Source organism: Petaurus breviceps, unplaced genomic scaffold (genome assembly GCF_028583685.1).
Source record: "Petaurus breviceps papuanus isolate PSGF00001 unplaced genomic scaffold, PetGlider_PUasm1.0 181, whole genome shotgun sequence".
Lineage (NCBI taxonomy): Eukaryota > Metazoa > Chordata > Mammalia > Diprotodontia > Petauridae > Petaurus > Petaurus breviceps.
This window is the reverse complement of record NW_027185784.1, coordinates 10,379,452-10,391,392: the sequence shown is the minus strand read 5'-3', so window position 1 is coordinate 10,391,392 and position 11,941 is coordinate 10,379,452.

Here is an 11,941-nt window from a genome sequence, read left to right as displayed (position 1 = left end):
CTTCTGTTAATTGTTTATATACATACATATAGATGTACACACATATATGCACATATATGTATGTGTATTTTGCATGTTGTTTCCTCCTCCTCCATTAGATTGTAAGCTCCTTAAGGGCAGAGGATATTTTTTGCCTCTTTTTGTATTTCTAGATACAAAAATCTCTAGGCATTTAATACGTTTGTTGATTGAATAAATGAATGCTTTTTATCCTCACCTCTGTGGTTAAAGGACCTGAATTCAAATCCTGCCTCTAACACTATTCATATGACATTGGGCAATTCACTTAACTTTCCCAGCTTCTGTTTCTTAATTTGCAAAATTAGAGAGTTAAACCAAATAACCTGTGAGGTTATTTATAGCTCCAGATCCCTGATCCTTGTTTAGAGTATGGTGGGGCCAGAGAACAGGGGTGGGAGAGAATCTCTACCTCTTGGAATTTCTTCTAGGTTCAGCTCAAATGTTACCTTGATTTGTCATTTGTGGCCTTTTCTGCATTCCCCAGTTGTTAAGCCTTTACCTACTCCCCCAGGACATGTATTTATATCTACTTTTTGTTTATCTAGTGTCTCATTATCTGCGTATGCTTCTTAAAGACACTTCTGTTTCATTTTTATTTTCTGTCCCTAGTGCCCGGTACAGGCCTTCATATGTAGGAAGACAACACTTAATTGATGCGTCTTCAATTGAACTCAAGTCTTTCTCATGTTACTGAGGGCAAAGCAGTAATGCTTTGCAAAACAGTAAGCATCACTTGGTAATTGATACTCATGTCATGGCTGGTATTTTTTTTATTGCATTTGAATAACTTGCTTGTGGCATGATTTCTTTTATCCTCAGTCCAGTTTCTTTCAAGCCTTTGACCTGTGGGCCCAGCTGTGTTTCATGGCTGCTGGGTCAAAGTCATAGCCAAGGAAAGAATGTGGATGGCCCTGGCATGAGTGGCTAGATAGTAGATTTAGGATGGTCAGTGACCTAAAGTTATTTAGTCCAGCTCCTTCATGTAAAGTTAGTCAGGTAACCTTTATTAAGTACCTTCTCAGTGCCGGCCTCAGACACTAGCTGTGCAAACCTGGGCAAATCACTTAACCCTGTTTGCCTCAGTTTCCTCATCTGTAAAATGAGCTGGAGGAGGAATCAGCAAAACTCTACTATCTTTGACAAGAAAACCCCAAATGGGTCAGAAAGACTTGGACAGGACTGAAACGATTGAATAACAACAACAACAAAAAACTTTCCAGGTACCATGCTAAGTGCTGGGAATACAAAGAAATGCAAAAAGCAGTTTCTGATTTTAAGGAGCTCACAGTCTCAGGAGGAAAACAGCATATAAACAACTATATAGAAGTAAATCTACACCTATATGTATGTGTATAGTAATACATTTATATATGTATATAAAATATATGTGTGTGTATAGATATAGGACAACTTGGGCATGGTCTCAGAAGGAAGGCATTACGATTAAGGAGGATTACAGGAGGTGGGACATTAGCTGATGCTAGAAGGAGGCTGGGGAAGGTAGGAGGCAGAGGTGGGAGGGAAAGAATTTCAGGAATGGGGACCAGCCCTAGAAAATGCTCAGAGCCATGAGCTGGAGGGTCTGGTGTGAGGAGCATCAGAGAGGCTAGTGTCCTTGCATGGCAGAGTATATATAGGGAGTTAAATAGATTAGGGTACTCAAAACTCAAAGAAGATGAATGACTTGTCTAAGGTCACATAGGTAGTCATAAAGTCACAATTAGAAGTCTGGTCCTCTGACATCAAACCTAGAATTTTAGGCAGACAGCCAAGAATTTGTCAACTAGCCAGACACTCTGGGTTTAATGAACAAATCACATTTTTAAAAAGATAAGGCAGTGTTATTTTTTTAACTTCTTGCATCACCTCCTTGTTATGAATCCATTCAGTTGAACCTTGGACTATCAGGAAGATACAATTCCTAACTCTGTCCCTGACTTACTAATATTGAAAAAAGTTGCTTTAGCCTCCCAAAGGTAGATATGAGTATTGTTATCTCCTCCTAGCTTTTGGGCGGATGAAACAAGGCAAGTGTGCCACTGAACTATTGAGCATGATTACAGAGTAAATTGCTTTATGTTGTAGGAGGATTATATGCTTGGAATGCAAGAAAATATGCTGTCCTTACTATACAGGGAACAATGGTAGTGGCCCACACCGGGCAGACTTGCATGCCGAGTTGTTTTCCCAGTTGTGTGGATGAGTGGCACTGATTCAGCCTCACTGTCATAGGTTGTGTGGGTGGAAGATGGAGCATAGGACAGAAACCAGTAGTCTGCCATTAGTCAAAGGCAGTGGCCACGTGATGGTGTAATGATGGCATATACTGAGCTCTGGGTAATATGTAGGATCAGAACTAGGAAGCTTAGAATTAACTCTCTGGAAACAGTAGAGTAAGCACCAGAGTCTGGATGATGTGATAGGCAGCCAGAGTCAGGAGACACACAATTAACAGAATTAGGAACCAAACCAGGGGATCAAAGACAAGCAGTTAATGACAAAGGGAGAACAACAGAGAGGACTGTGGTCAGAACAGTTTTCCCCTGTTCCCTGCTCCTTTTGAGCACTGACCAGTGACTTGGCCCCAGGGAGGGGATCAGCCTGGGTAGTCAATATAGTTCCATCAAAGTTTGTGTCTGCCTTATGAAGTCAAGGGGCGTGATAGGGAAGAGGCTGGAAAGTCAAGAAAGTTGACACTTTGTGAGGACAGGAAACAGGAAAGGAAAGATGATAATGGATGATGAAAAGACAATTCTACTCTTATTTTGTTTGTTTCATAATGCATAAATTTAGAGTTGGAAGGGACCTTCCACACAATCAAATCCAACCACCTTTTTGGTGGATGAATGAAGCCCAAAGAGGATAAATGATTTGCCCTTAGTTACCCAGCTAATAGTGTCTAAAACAAGATTTGAACTCATATCTTCCTGATACTCATTAAGTTTCACACTCTATACAATATACTTTCTGGTGATCCTCTGCCAAACAAAAATGGATACCATGGTTGACAACTAAGATAAATAGATAGTGAAATAAGACCTCAGTGCCTATTATGGGAATGGGAATCTAAGATCTTTCCTGCCCCTTGGCCCTTTGATAGGCTTAGGTGACTCTGAGAGCCTTCCCTGATTTGAGAATATACTCTGCCCCCTAATGGGCTGAATGTGGTCACATGGAGCCTGTGGTGGGAGTCTTGTTCTTCAGGAACACCCACATCACCTTGATGTGAGGTTTTGTTTTGGGGCTCACTTTGGGAAGAGTTGTGTGATGTGACCAGATGAGATTCTGGGCAGCCATTGAGCCCCCGGCTTTGAAAACCCAGATGTTGGTGTTTCACTATCTGATAACTAACTAGGTATGCATGTAATGGTCAGACAGCTGGAAGCCCTGTCTGCTCCTCTGTTTCTCTGTCTGCTTGTAAATTCTGTTTGTATTCTCTGAAGTTCAGGGTGCTGACTTTTCCCCCTAAACTAGGTAAAATGATATATGTTTGATTGATTTAAGTAAGATTGTTAACCCATTTTGAGTTGCTTTCCTTTGGAGAAGCAGATGTAAGAACTTGTGTTGGCAGCCACCCTGGGTATGCTAGGGTGCTTGCTGCTACAATGCCCTTGATGAGTTCAAGTCACTAGGTCCAGGTGAACCATATCCTAGGGTCCTGAAAGAACACCCCAATGAAATTCCTGAGTCCTTGTCAGTGATATTTGAGAGCTTCTGGATAATGGGAGAAATAGTAAAGCATTGGAAAAGGGCAAATGATGACCTGATTTTTAAAAAAGTGGGGCAGGGGATTGGGGGAAGCAAAGAGAATGGAATCTGAAAACTATAGAGGAGTGAGTTTGACTTTGATTCCTGGGAAAATTATAGAATATATCATTAAAGGGATAGTTAGGGAGCAGCCAGACAAGAAAGCAGTAATCACTAAGAGCTCATGTGGTTTCTTCCAGGAAAGATCATTCCAGACTGACCTATTTCCTTTTTCTGATGAGGTTACTGCAGTGGTAGATCAGGGAAACACTTTAGATATAGTTGATCTGTATTGCAGTAAAGCATTTGATAAAGAAGCTCAGATTATTCTTTTGGGAATGGTGGAGATGTAGGCTAAATCATACAGTTAGGTGAATTCAGGACAAGTTGAAAAGCCAGAATTATTGAAAATGAATGAATGAAGAAGCACTTATTAAGCATTATTACTATGTTTTAGTACTGTGCTAAGCACTGAGGTTAGAAATAAAAATCTAGATAGGCCTTGAGATTTCACACTCTAATTGGGGGAGAGCTGCAGGGTGGATAAAAAAGCCCAGACGTCCATATGTTTAGCAGTGGGGGCAGATGGCAAGGCCCAGCACCTCCATCTCACTGGAAGAAATAGAGTAAGAGAGCCCTGTATCATCCTAACCATGTGACTAGTCATGGTCAGGCAATCTGGCCTTAGGGAGAGGGGATGATAGAGGAAGACAAGGGATAAAGTACCCCATGATAGTGGGCTTTCCCACTTATCCCAGATGAATTCTGAGATGGCTGAAGTTGGGGAAGAAGGGAGAAACTAAGGGGGAAATGGTTCCATATCAGCCTGGGAGGAGTTCTTCAATGGACTGTCCCAGAATATGGTTTTTAGCCCTGTGTTTTATCAGTGACTTAGATAAAAGCAGATATGGCTTTCTCATCAAATTCACAGGTGGCTCAAAGCCAGAAGGAATGTCTGAATATTCTGGATGTCAGAATCACTCCGTACCATGATGAGGCATCAGCATGAGATTTTAGTGGAGATATTAAAATGTTATGTTAAGACTTTGAGTATAGTTTCTATCATCCAAGCAAGAGCCTAGTGAAGTGTGGAGCTGGTTATCACAAAGTCTGGCCACCAAGTGATGATTGGGTTTTCTTTTAGCCACAAAAACTTGTGGGCTCTGATTTCATTGGTCTTATACTGTATTATGGAAAAGTTACAGTCTGCATTGGTCTAGAAAGTGAACCAATGAAGTCATAGCTATCTATCTACCTATTTGTATATGTATACACACATATGTATTCACAAATATTATTCAGAATTTAGGTCACTCCAGCTCACCCTGGCTGAAATACAAGGGCTACTCATGGGCCAAATTCCCCCTACTGATTGGTACAGAAGTATTGACTTGCTCCATTTCCAGTGCAGGCTAGTGTGCCTCTCTTTAGCATAACCATATTGGTGCTATACTTAGCATGGATACACAATCAGCTTTAGCCCTACTTTAGCTCAGAGTTCAAATAATCCACTAAACTCAGCCTCTCAGTAGCAGGGACTGAGGTCTATACCACCACATCTGATTGAAGTTTATTAGGGATCATTGAAACTTCTTGAATAGGGCAATAACCTGGTCATTCAAAAGTGGTAAGATTCAGCAGAAGGCAAAATAAATTTCTGAAGTGAGCTGAACTTTTATTTTAGCACCACATTCCTTTTAACAAATGAATTAGGGTTATGTTGGCAGTCAATAGGAAATAATTGAAAAGGAGAATTGATCAGGTTTTCCTGTCCATATTATTCCCCACATTTAACAACAGTCATCCTGTAAATAAGTGATTTAGTGATAAATTAACCTCCATAGCCAGGAAGAAAATGAACACAGGTTAGTCAGTGCTTACTTATCCTATAGAAGCATATTCTTTGTAGCTGACAGCAAGCAGTCTTGGGAATGCTGGAAATGGGATCAAATGTCCCCCAGGTCTGAGTCTCTAGTGGCGTCTCCATCAGCTATATGTGCAAATCAGAGTCCTGCAGCCTCAGATCATGTGGGAGTTGTGGTAGCAGCTCCCCAAGTGGCAAGAGGGGTGGGGTGGGATATTATACCACCACCCACAGATTGGGCAGCAGTACCAAAGGAGTTTCTGGGCAGCACAAAGGCCTACAGCCTCAGAGCAGGTAGCGGAAGGGGTGGGGGAGCAGCAAATACCATATGGCTGTCAGAGCTAAAGAGGGCTCACCACGGTTCCTTTTTCTACTAAGAAAATATTCCATCTCTGATACATGCCAATAACTTTTCTGTTTTCTAATACCCAGGGATTCTAAATCTGTTGTTGTCTAGACAGGACTGGAAAGCTTAATTTTTCTTATATTTGCTTAGAATATGGGAATTGGTTTTCTATGGGAACCAAGTTGATACAAAAATCTGCCTCATTTGTGCTGAGATGAACACTATGGTAATTTGGGAATCAGGGAATACCTACTGAAATAGCATAGGGAAGCTGGAGAATAAGCCATCTGAGTGTCCTAAGCAGTTTTCTTTGTCTTCTAAATAGCTGGTTCATTACCAAGGGAAACAGCCTCAGGGCATGCAGCTTTGAGGGGGACTTTACTCAAAGACTTATAACTTTCCCTTGAGATTCTATGTATGAACAGCAGCCTAATTAGGGGTGAATAGTGGGGAGGGGAGGAACTTTAGAGAGATCCTAAAGCTTGGAAAAATGGGGTGTTGATTCACCAATACAGTGATGCATAGACATGTATAGTATGCTTATATTCTCTAGTATTCACATGGCTTTTATGAGGGGTGATGAGGAAGGTCCTGATCTAGAGTGGCATGAGTGGAGAGAAGGTACTGGATGCAATAGGTGTTGTGTAGGTAGAATTGACAAGATTTGACAAGTGACTGGATGTGTGTTGAGCAGTGGGGACAGACTTGAGAGTGAAGGGTGACTATACCAGTAATTACCTCGGTAATTAGATGGTGGCATTGATAATTTTAAAATGAGAAAAATTAGGGGAAGGAGTGGGTTTAGAAGGAAAGATAATGATTTTTGTTTTTGGACATGATGAGTTTGAGATATCTCTGGGGTATACAGGTGAAGGTTTCTAGCAGGCAGTTCGAAATGTAGGACTGGAATTCAGGAGAGAGGTGGGGCCTGGACATATAGGTTTGGAAGTCACTTGAATAAAAATAATAGTTCAGACCATGAGAACTAAAGAAAGTGAGAGAGAGAGACAGAGAGACAGAGAGAGAGACAGAGAGAGACAGACAGAGAGAGACAGACAGACAGACAGAGAGAGACAGAGAGAGAGAGACAGAGAGAGACAGAGACAGACAGAGAGAGAGAGAGACAGAGAGAGAGAGAGAGACAGAGAGAGAGAGACAGAGAGAGAGAGAGAGAGAGACAGAGAGACAGAGAGACAGAGAGAGAGAGAGACAGAGACAGAGACAGAGACAGAGACAGAGAGACAGAGAGAGAGAGAGACAGAGAGAGACAGACCGAGAGAGACAGAGACAGAGAGAGACAGAGACAGAGACAGAGAGAGGGAGGGGAGGAGAGAGGATGGAAGAGGCAGACAAAGGTCAGGACAGATCCCCAGGGCACAGGCACACTCAAGCATAGTGGGTGGGACTTAGATGATGATTCTTGCAAAGGAGACAGGAGTAGTCAGGTAGGGTAGGAGGAGAACCACTACAGGGCAAAGTAATGAAAACTAAGGGGAAATATCCTTAATATTTGATCCTAGGATAAGTTCTAGAGCAGCCCCTTGAAGAGGCATTCATTCATTCATTCATTCATTCATTCAGTTGGTCCATGAACAGTTAAGTACCTGCTATGGCCAAGGCATTGTACTAAGTATTGGGGATAAAAACAAAACAAAAAATGAGGTCAGCCCTGCTGCTCAGGAGCTTACGTCCTGCCCGGGAGGATGTGACACATACATGGAGACAGTCTGAAAATGCAGCATATGGAGCAAAGAGAGCAAAGGAAAATCCAGTGCTTCAAGAATATTTGAAGAACAAAAAATCACTAACAGGTGAGAAGACTAAGGCCGATTTTCTGCGTTTATTAGGCGTTGCCTGAGTTGAGCATCAGAAGAAAAGCATCTGGAAGAAGATGAATTTGGGAAGTGTTCCAGGTGCACAGGGCGCATACAAGGGGAACACGTGTGAGGAGTGCCTTCTGAGTAGAGGGCTCTGTCTCTATGTAGGGGTATTCCCGGGTGTTGGTCATTCCACTGAGCACCCTACTCATATTTCATTGTCATAGAATGATTTGCGGATCTGCAGATCATAATTTTGCTCCAGAATTTGCCAAGAGCTTTCACACAATATGTGCTGTTGGTGGTGGGGAACATTTATTCTTTAATTTTGTTGTTGTTTAGTCGATTAGTTGTATCTGACTCTTTGTGACCACATTGGGGGTTTTCCTGCCAAAGATACTGGAGTGGTTTGCCGTTTCTTTGACCAGCTCATTTTACAGATGAGGCAATGGAGGCAAATAGGGTTAAGTGACTTTCCCGGGGTCACACAGCTAGGAAGTGTCAGAGATAAGGCTGGATTTGAACTCACAGAGATGAGTTTTCCTGACTCCAGACCAAGAACTCTATCCACTGGGCTATCTAGCTGGTAGCTAATTTAATAAGAATTTATTAAAGATCCTGCAATGCATTGTTCTTGGTGTTGTAATTAAAAAGAGAAAACAAAAATAATCTGCCCTAAAGGAATTTAAGGATGTGTGCTACTTATGTAGATATAAAGAATCACCATACAGGAAGATGTGCTTGCCCCCACCTCCCAAAGGAAACAAAACAAAACAAAATAAAACACAAATATACAGAAGAAAGGAAATCTTGCTCTATGTTTTAGGAATGCTTTACACAGCGACTTCCTTCATTGTTAAATAGAATGCCAGAGAAGTATTGTTTGACATAAATACAAGCATCTGGTCTCATACACTTACTCATGCAAAGTCAGCCATTGGGACAGAATCCATTTGAGTTACCACCTGTTTGAACCTAGCTCAACATTCTGTTACTGTGCTCAGCCACAGACTGTTCCTGGTTACCCAAGGCCACCTATTCCCATCACTTGAGGACTAATCTTATCTCTTAATGTAGCTGTGATGGGGAGGAGCTGAGATGACACTCATCCTCCTTCCTCATTAAAGCACCTGCCATTCAGGATTGTCTTACCCTTATATGTAAGTGGTCCTACTACTCTATCTATAAAAGCAGTCTGGAGCTTAGATTTGATTCCACCCCAATTGCCTTGGTTGCCTTGGGGTGCCAATAAATTCCTTTTTGTCTTATTTCCTGAGTTTGCCTTTGATTGACCAGGGTGAGCCCCACTCCAGGATTTTTCTTTTAACACTAGGGGTGACCCTGGGCAACACATTTAACTTCTGCCTACCTCAGTTTCCTCAACTGTAAAATTGGGATAATAAAAGCACACACTTCATAGTGTTGTTGTGAGGACCAAGTGAAAGTGTTTGTAAGACACACTTAGCACAATGCCTAGCACATAGTAGGCACCTAATACACACTTACTCCCTGCCCTTCCCCTCCTTCCCCCATTTATTTAATGTTTTAAGGTTTGCAAAGTGTGGTCTACATGTTGTGTCTTTTGGTTCTCACAGCAACCCCATGAGGCAGGTGCTTTTGTTAGACCTGTTTTATAGATGAGGACACTGACACAGAGAAGTGAAGTGACGTGCTCTAAGGTGTCACAGCTGGAACCTGAACTTAGGTTTTCCTGACTCCAGATCCAGCACTTATTCCCCTAGTTGCCTCGTGCTATTTAGATATTTTAGAGAGAGGTCATCTAGTCCAACTTTCTCACCTTCCCTTTTAGGAAACTGATGCCTGGAAAGGTGATGCCTTGACCTTGGTCACACAGCTTAAAATCAGTAGCAGAGCTGGGACTAGAGCCCCAGTCCCCTAACTCTCAGTCTGAGTTCTCCTTCTATCTACTACACTAGATAACATTGTATTCTGTGGTCAGGATGGCAAAAGAAAATTGAGAAGAATGGTGTTAATGCATCATATGGATAAGAGTAAATGCTTCTAGTAGAGAAAATGAGGTTGTACTAGCACATGATGATGGTTTACCAACTGACACTGAATGTAGAGAGAATCCCCTTCACCATCAGGAACAGGGACCGAGAAAATGGGGACTTCCTTCTTGGAGGGCATTACTTATTGTTTGATTTAGTGAAGAATATTGGGTCAATGACCAAATATGCGGTAATTCTATAAATAAACCATATCTGGCAGCAAGTTTTAATGAGATAACCCCAAAGTTTAAATATTTTCTTGGGTATGCTTCTGGACTTCATTTCCAGTGGGCATCCAAGTGGGGCAAGAGAACTAAAAAAAGAGAAAAGAAAAAGAAAAAAGTTCTTCCAAAGACCTGTCCAATATGTTCTCTTCCAAGGTGGAGAATACAAATAGTCTGCTTATTAGAAAAGAGTTCTGATTATCCCCTTGTTTGGGGTTGTTTTACTTACTTTTCTCCCTATTTTTTGAATTGCTCATTATCCAGTACAGTTGAACATGTTTGGAACAAGGTTCCAAACTTTATTACTGTATTCTGTTTTTTTTTTTTTGCTAAAGGATGTTAATGAGGCAGAGCATTTTTAGAAAGGGACTGGAAAGCTACCTGAATAAGCTTTTCTATTTCATCCCTATTTGCCTTAATAACAGCACCTGCCTCCCACTCCCAGGGTTTATGTGAGGATCAAATGAGACAATATTTACAAAGCTCTTAGCGCAGTTCCTGGCACATAGTAGCACTTTGATGGGGAGGCAGATGTTATAAGGGTTATTACTACTTGAACTTCAAGGTGGTAGCTGATCACCAACTTCAGTGGGACAAGTGAAAATCTCATTCCCCATATCCCAAGTTTTACATGAAAAGAACAAAATAAGAGGTTTATTTCTTCTCCTGAAATACTCAGCATCCTTCATTGCCAGAGACAGGATGCCAGCCAAGATGAGTCACTGTTCCGTCCTTATATTGCAAATCTTAAGATGAATAATAATTTCATGCTAAGTGCATGGAAGAAGAAAATCAAATTGAATGTAATGGATGCACTTTGAGGTTCAAAGAATGGAGTAAGGAATGTGAAAAGGCTCTTGTAATAAGCACAACCAATTTAAAAAGTAATTCAGATTTGATTTTGTCCTTGGTGTTTGTGCACAAGTTCTATCAAATCAGTGGAATTGAGTCCATGGATCAAAGGTGTATTCCCTGGGGCGGCCAGGTAGCACAGCAAGTAAGAGCACCGGCTCCAGTGTTGAGAAGACCTGGAGATGGAATCCCGGGCTTGGACACTTAGCACCCACCCAGAAACACCTGGCCGTGTAACCTTGAGCAAGTTACTTAACCCCAATTGCTTAAGGGTGGCCAGGTGGCTCAGCGAGTAAGAGCACTGGCTCCAGTGTTGGGACGACCTGGAGATCGAATCCCGGGCTCAGACACTCAGCACCACACCCAGAAATAACTGGCCGTGTAACCTTGAGCAAGTTACTTAACCCCGATTGCTTAAAAATAAAAAAAAGTGTAATCCAGATGTTGATTAACCAGACAGATGAGGTCACCTGCCAAACCAGTAGCTACAAGTACTGGAGTCCTGTGGATAAACAGCCTTTCTACTCTTACAAAGCATCTTCATTGTAAGGAACACATTATGTGTGCCCATTGTTTTTGTAATAAAAAATATGTAGTTCTGCCCCATGACCATGAGAGTGACAGCTTACACTCATTGTGTACATTTCCTAGAAGTAACAGGTAGAATTTTAAAATAGACTCCAATGAGGTTTCCAGTTCCCAGAATGACATCACATAATGCAAAAAGGATTATTAGGACAGGCTTCCTCTTACAGGATGAAGTGGCTGACTGAGTCAGTCATAGGAAGAAGCTGAGATTTACATATTGTTTTAAAGTTTGCAATATGCTTTTTAGTCATTATCTCATTTGAACTTTACAGCAGTACTGGAAGGTATCTCTCTGTACCTAAGAGTCAGAGTCTCTGTCCTTGCCTTCTCCTTCCTACCCCCCATCTCTTTGTCTTTCTGTTCACTGTCTCTCTTCTTCTTCTTCTTCTTCTTCTTCTTCTTCTTCTTCTTCTTCTTCTTCTTCTTCTTCTTCTTCTTCTTCTTCTTCTTCTTCTTCTTCTTCTTCTTCT